The sequence below is a fragment of the Hippocampus bargibanti genome, linkage group LG02 (assembly GCF_051943395.1).
Source record: "Hippocampus bargibanti isolate YZ-2025 linkage group LG02, ASM5194339v1, whole genome shotgun sequence".
Taxonomy (NCBI): Eukaryota; Metazoa; Chordata; class Actinopteri; order Syngnathiformes; family Syngnathidae; genus Hippocampus; species Hippocampus bargibanti.
In genome coordinates, this window is record NC_142735.1 from 20,177,131 (window position 1) to 20,185,000 (window position 7,870).

General features: G+C 43.1%; 1 long non-coding RNA gene across 1 annotated transcript in view; it reads right to left on the reverse strand.

Annotated features, from left to right (window-relative positions):
- Window positions 1-3,791: 3,791 nt before the first annotated feature.
- LOC148901830 (uncharacterized) overlaps window positions 3,792-7,870 on the reverse strand; it is a 4,468-nt gene continuing 389 nt past the window's right edge. Inside the window, exons 2-3 of the long non-coding RNA XR_016117940.1 lie at window positions 4,330-4,443; window positions 3,792-4,226 (exon numbers count right to left, since the gene is read on the reverse strand). This is a non-coding gene — a long non-coding RNA (uncharacterized LOC148901830). The remainder of the gene's footprint in view (window positions 4,227-4,329; window positions 4,444-7,870) is intronic.

Sequence of the window (7,870 nt, forward strand, 5' to 3'; positions counted from 1 at the left end):
GTTTTTCATACCTGAGACTCTTCCTTGTATATCTGCCGCTGTGATGGTAACTGGGTTCTGTTCAGGGAGGTTGCTGTGCTCCTCTTTCAGAGTCACCAGCCATTGTGCACTGCTGTTATGTGCGACCTCCTTCTCCCATATGCCTTTCCAGTATCTTTCAGTTTCCAGCCTTGGAGGGTCTGCTCTGCTGTTAGAACCCTGCCACTGTGCGTACACTTTCGCAGGTTGTGTTGCGAACAGCCTGTTTATTCTTCTGGCCTCATTCGCTTTCGTGTACCTCTTTAGGCGACTGGCCAAGGAGCCTTTGTTTGGCAGTTTTGAGTGCTTCAGGTATGGTTATCTGCATGTACCTCTTGGGTATTGGCCTTTTATTCACACCTCTCTGGGTCTCCGTCAATTGACTCACATCTTTCCGAGCCGCGTTGATCTTGGCCTCCAACCGTCTTTTCCATGGTGGGTAATGAATCTCGTGGCTCTCATGGTTGCTCTTGTAGCCAAGCATGTCTAGGATCACTGATGCTGAGGTGTATATCAGCTCATTGGTTTCCGTGATCGTTCCGGTCGGGATCGTTCTCAGTGCTGCATTCACAGTTTCCATGAGACTTTCAGGTGGTACTTCACATAGCCGTTGTAATCGGTGCCTTCGTTGCCCAGTTTTCATTCTTGCCATGATCTTATCTCTCAGGTCATTTGCTGCCTCGCTCAGCATTTCATTTATTGGGGCTGGCTTCCCAATCTCATTATTCATTGGGGCTTGCCTCCCAATCTCTGGTTGAACCTCTTCCTGTGATGTGGCAGCCTGGGGCCCTTCACCTCGGAATTTGTGTTGTACCTCATCAATCTCAAGTTGTGATAGCAATTGCCGTTTGTGGATATTGGAACACTGAGCTACTAGTTGTTTCGTGGTCAACCGTGACTGTGGGTTTCGAAGTAACCATTCAGCCCCCATTCTCCGCGTGTAACCCCTCTGACTAGGGTTGCTTGAGTAGTTGCATTCCAACAGAGCCATGTTATCGCATCTCGTCCATCTCCGCTTTGTTCCAGTAGCCCATTTTCCATCAGGGTGCTCTGGTTCCCCAGCACCTGATGCAGACCTTGTTTGGCCGGGCGACGTCTGAGCCGGCATGTCATTCCATTTATTGTCTCTCATCATTGTATGAGGTAGGCATTAGCGTGAAGGGTCTTGCCCAAGGACCCACACTGGATGATGTCATTGTGCTCATTTCTGCTCATTTTCTCTGCCACAAGTGGGATTCGATATATATATATATATATATCCATGCATCAATTTTCATCACCGCTTAACCTGAAGCTCCTTTGAGTGGATTCATAACACCTTCACGACCACGAGTTCTGAGTGCCTTATAATGTGGTGCGCCCTATATACCTTATTTTCCGGTGTATAAGGCACACCAGAGTATAAGGGGCACCCCCAATGAACTGTGTATTTTCAAACCTTTCCCATAATTAGGCGCACCGGAGTATAAGGCGCATCTTCAATGAATGAAAAGCGGTTTCCCAATACGTATAATATATAAATGGAAGTTTTCCAAATATAAGGATCAACATATGGCGTTAGGCATGACTTCATCCACTAGGGAAATGGAGTCGTTGCAAGACCTGTTGTGGCCTAATATCGCTTCACGTATGAGACGCACCTGTGTATAAGGCGCAGGGTTATCTTTTGAAGAAAATGAAGGCTTTTGGGTGCTCCTTGTACACCGGAAAACAGTTATAGTATGCCAATCGTTGAAGGGGTGCTTTGTACTCAAAAGTGCCTTATAGCTGGAAAGTTGTATATATTGTTAACACAATATAAATTACTTGCTACATATGTCAGTACGGGGTGTTCTGATTGAAGTGAAACGAGGCTGTTACGATTTTGTGGAGATTACGATCCCATTCTAAATGGTACAGCTGAATATCTTGTCATTGGACATACATAATAATGCACACGTTTTGTTCCGGCGGCACGACAAATGCGGCACGTCACAACAATATTCAGGATTCTGTCGCGTTGATAGGCATCTTGAGATGAGGTGAGGCAGCATGTGTCCCATTAGACCAGCGTGGGTGTTCCTCTGGGACATGATGGTTGCTCTCTGGGCCACAATTGATTCCAAGCACTTTCGTGGCCACACTGGCAAAAAAGGGGGTCATCTATTAAAGACGGGGTCACGTTTTAAAGGGATCACTTATTATCCTCTCCTCTACACGTTGTCGGCGGGGGACGTCATGACCGGATCTGCCCGCCTCGCTCCACTTCTTGGAGGGCCGGCGGGGTCCGGGGCTAATTGGCAGATCCGCTGGGGAGTCCTCAGAGATGGCCTGATGGGGGAGGGGGGGGACGAGGGAGGATGAAGAGGAGAAGGCGTGGAGGACTCTGGGGACGAGTGGGCGGCCAGAAGAAGAGGAGAAAACTTGTGAGCTGTGAAATCATATTGGCGACTGAGGGCGCTTTTTAGCCGCAAAATGATTTTTTTTCTTTATTATTAAAAAGCCGCAAATGTGGTCATCTGGAAATTTGATTAAAAGACACCACCATGCTTAGTCACTCCATATTTTTTTGCATGGATTTTGTAGAATTCTTGAATTGATTTTATTCACTCCATTTTGATGTAGACTTTATTGATTATTCTAAACTTTTGAAAAAATGTTTGGTTATTCTAGATTTGGTTCATTACTAGTTCGTGATTCAAAATTTCCTTGTTGTTCTTTACAGTGGATGTGGATTTCTTTCTTCACTTGGACTTGACAGATTCTTAATTTTTGGATCTGGATTTTCCTTTGTTCGAGACTTCATCTTGACTTCTCGACAGGTTCTTGACAGAGGTATGATGTGGTCCATCCATCCATCCCATCCGCTGATGTGGTCCGTGGCATTGTAAAATGATTCCCGACTTTATTCTCAAAAGCCAATCCTCAATCACTAATAATTTTTTCCCACCAATGATGGATCATAAGTCAGGGACATATTTAAATGGACCTTTTATTAATTTTGTTTGTCTTTTTTGTGGGTGTTGATTTCATTGTTGATTTTTTTTTGGGTGTGATTGTTAATTTGGTTGTTCACCATCTCATTTGCTTTTCGTCTTTCTTTTAAAGACTGGTTTCGTCGATTTCCAGCCTCTTCCCCTTTTTGTCCTTTTTCTACGCACGGGGAGCATTAGTGGGCTGAGTCCTCACAATGCATCTGCAGTTGCCGTTAGCTGCGTATGTAGACGTAGTTGAAACAGAAGGAGGGTGCCAATTTATTGTTCATTGCTTATCACCCTTGCTACAGCATTGTATTATTTCCTTCCTGTATTATATTTCCTTATTCGACTCATCCCACCAATTTCTTACCTTCATTCTTTTTCTCATAAGTATGGCTTTGAATTTATATTTGTCATTGTCTGCCCTGTGATTGTTTTGATGATGGATATGAGAGAATCCGGTAATTTTCCCACCCAAAAAAAATTCTGATTCCAAAATGTTGTGTAAATGTAAGTGACCCAGGGGTGGCCACCACTGTGATAGATGCTGATCGGGTGTGCAGCATCTATACCTTGAAATGTATTTGGATAGTTGACCAGAAGCCGTCTATATCTCGCTGAAGCTTAAAACTGTCACGTTCCGAACGAGGCGGAGAGCGAGCCGTCTAGTCGGAACGAAATGAATAGCTAGATCCCGAAAGCAAGCGACAAAGACAATAGATCAGTCTAGATTGTTTAATTGACAAACTAAAGGCACTGGTTCCAAAATGGACCAGGACAAACACAAAATAAAGATGACTGAAGTGCGAGTAGGGGGCCAAGGGGAAATCCAACCCACATACCACACAAACGGACAACAATCCTTAGAAGTATGAAATATTAACGGGGCGGGGGGGCCTCGGACCGGATACCTACAGAAATGTAGTGGAAGGAATCTGACATGGGCACTGGTAGTAGCGAGGTGAATGCGTATTGTTTAAATACCCGGTGACATAATGAGGGGATTGCAAGCAGGTGTTGGAAGCGGGGAGGCGCAGCTCCGCCCCTTGCTGTCAATCCGAATGTGACAAAAACCTTTCGTTGGATGCATCTTTACTGAAAGGTGACATCATTAAAAGGTCGGGTTGATGCACTCACCTTCAAAGGGTGTAAAAGCACCTCCCTACCCAACTGCCCATCTAGAGGATGATGAATGGTCGCAGACGTCATCACCGGGCCATCCCTGTCTTACAGAGGCTGTGTTCCACTCACCTGTCGAATTGCAAAAGTGAGCTGACAAATAAACACCTTTTCGCCAATAGTGGCCACGTATCCAGCCATTAATCAGAAAGGAAACTGTGGAGGGTTTGTTTACGCGCAAAGGTTGCACTGAGGTCTGAGGCAGCATATCTGTCGGCGCCAGATGTTCGCTCACCGCCACGGCTAATCTCGCCTTGCCGACTTTACTTCGTTCGCCTCCCGCATTGTCCTGGGCACAAAAGACTTGTGGATAAAAGTTTACCTCTGAGCTGCCACTCATCCCGCCTGGCTGTCCACTATCTGTTCTCTAAGCACACTATGGAACAGAAAAAAAAAAACCCATCCTGTTTTTTTTTTCTTTTTGCGAACAAACATGATAAACGATACATTCAACACCATACATCCGATATTCATAAACACATTGCAGATGACGCGACCTATGTTAGCATGTAGCTCATTATGAAACACATGCAAATCACTTCTACAACTCTCAAAGTATGGGTCTTCTATTTTGGGTAACTTGGCAAGCAAGGTCTAAGCACAAGGTAAAAAAAAGCAAGAAATACCGAATTAAGCCAAATAAAACCAATCAAAATCAAAAATCGCTGTGCTAATTATGTTAATAGCTTTGATTGGTTTGGATTGGATCAGATTGGATTGGATGTCCCTTTATTCGTCTCGCAGTGGAGCCATTTACATTTCACAGCAGCAAAGTTATGAAAGACTGACTATAAAAACACATTACTTGCTAAAATTGAAACATTTACACGAAACAGTTAAAATTCACATCAAGAAGCAGATGAAAAAAATCATCGAACAAATCATGATCAAAGTCCAGAAATAGTAAAGAACCCAAGTACCGAATGATGTGACAAAAAGCAAGCCCAGAACTCGTCAAAGAAACTTGATATCAAGTCCGGAACCAGTAAAAAACAAGAACCAATGTATACAGCAATAATGTCAAGAACTATTTTTTACTGGTTGCTAACCTGTTTGTGACAGTTCTTGAGGTTTTTTCATCCTTGAGTGTCTTTCAGGTCAAAAAAACAAAAAAAACTTTAAATTTGGTTTTGACTTGAATTTTTTATAGTGGGTTCTTGAACTGTTCTTTTCCTGTGAAACAACAAAGCTTTAACGCTGCTACTCAGGCACAAGTTCTTGCAGCTTCAAGTATGTGCTTTGGTGGTTAAAATAAGATCAAATGAACCGATGCCAGCTCAGAACCAAAACTGGCACCGGAGCGTTGTAAAAGGAGGAAATAATGAAGCAGTTCTATTCATACAGTCAGTCTCAAGCACCGCCAGTGTGTGCAAAATTAGCAGGATGACGAGTCAGCAAAGTGCAGACGTAAAAGTTTCGACTCCATAAAAAAATGCAGCGTCAAGTGGAAGGCGGTCTTCAAGTCAAAATACAAGCTTAATGGGCTCATTTGAACAGGTGAACATATCAAGCTGCGCTTTCCCCAAACACTTTTGGCATCTGCGTCCGCCCACCACACCCGCGGTGACGGGACGTTTGGATGAGAAGTGTCGTTCGACACCGCCAGGCCGGCGAGTAAGCTAGCTGAACTGAGCTGTCGGGGATGGAGCAGCTTGAGGTGAGTCAACGGCGAACAAAGAGCGGGGTGACGGTGGGGAAATGCCAGCAGGACTCAGGAGCCCTCACAGACAGGAAGTGGAAGTACAGACACCATTTTTTGTCTGTTTCTTTGTATATATTGTATATTGGAGCTATTTTAAACATAGCTGCATGTTGGTGACAGCAAGAAAAAAATAACCAACCTTTTACCCAATCATTTCATTTATGGTATGGTGGCAAAATCAATATGAAAGGCAGAGGTGAAGTTTTTACACAGTAGACTCGAAACCACAGTGGCCTTTTAAAAGTGACTTTTGTCAATATCTCTCGACAGGAACTTGTTTTTTTTTCATAGTGGTTGTGGACTTCAGTTGCTGTTCCAGAGTTTGGAGTTTATTTCTTCCTGGTGGTTGTTGGATGTTTTTTGACAATCCGTGATTTGGTTTATAGCTCGTTCTTGACTTTTTTTTTTCATGTGGTTCGGGATTTTGTTTCCATTTTATTTTTAATTTGATTTATTGACTTGACACAATGGTTGTTGATTTGTTTTTTTCTGACTAGTTGGTTTAAGGCTATGATAAGCAGTTCCGCAAATGGATGTTATGGACGGTAACGCTTTGACTTTTGTCATTTGCACTGATGTGAGCAGTGGGCAGTCAGTTGGTCCAACTGTCAAAACCACCATTAGACTAAAATAAATGCCATTTTGAAAAAAAGCCAACTCGGGTCATACAATATTGAGCTAAAGGGTAGCGACAGTGAAATCTAATTTTTTTAATGTATATCGTATATGCCGGACTATAAGCCACTACTTCTTTCCCAAACTTTCAACCCTGCAGGTGTTTCAGTGATGCGGCCAATTTATATAATTTTTCTAACGGCCGCCAGTGGTGCTCAAGTGGAAAAGGTATGATTAAGACCGGTGGAATATATGTGTCGGGGAAAACTGCAACTTTTCGTCTTATGCATAAATTAAATTAGAGTGAACATACCCTCATCATGGCTTCTTCCCCCAAGGACTTAACTCTTTGAACAGTAGCCCAAATGGAACTGTATAGTGCCTCTTTGCATTTTGTCAATGATGATACTAGTGCAGCGTGTTCGACCGGAAACAAATTCCTTGTGTGTACATACTTGGCAATAAAGATGATTCTGATTCTGATTCTGATTCTGAAAATACAAAAAGAAAGGCATATCACGAAACTTTCAACAGAGCTGCTGTACGTAAAATGGTATAAACGAATCGATGGTGAGATGCTGGAAACGGCAGCGGGAAGAACTGGAGCAACGTAAAAAGACGAAAAAAGCTGTCAGAGGTAATAAAAGCAGGTGGGCCGAACTGGAAAACATTCTAGAAGACTGGGTGGACACACAGATAGCAGATGGCCGTGGTGTTTCGACTGTGCAGATCAGACTGAAATCAAAAACAATCACCACTGAAAAGAAAATTCCGGATTGACAGCGAGAGAGAGGCTGAGGGAGTGTGCGACGACGTCTATACTACGTCTATACTACACTGTTTCATTCCGACACTCAGGACGATGACTTTGATGGCTTCATTTCAAAGGAGGAAGATGAAGACGGCTTACCGCGATTTTTATCAGCATGTTCTTTTACCAGACCTGTTGCTCTTGTATTGCTAGCGTGTTGTTACCATGTTGCTACCGTTTTACTGCTGCGTCACTGGCATTAAAACTTTGAAAACTCTGTGTACCGTCTTTCTGTGTAAATACTGTATGTATACGTGTTTTAATGTGGTCACATGCGGCTTATATACAGGTGTGGCTTGTGTATGTACAAAATCTGTTTTCCTCTAAAAATGTAGTGGGTGAAGCTTATAATCAGGTGCGTTCTATAGTCCGGAAATTACGGTATATTTATTGATTTATTTATAAACCTTGGACCTACAAGCTACATCAAACAGCACCTTATGACGAGCGACATTGGATAGCTGACACCCAATGATGCCTCATTCCCAAGTATTTACCCAACTGTATAACACAGTTTGCATAAGCACTGAATAGTGATCAGATCATACAAACGTTTTCCGACCCAAAAAAATATTGACTTCATAACAA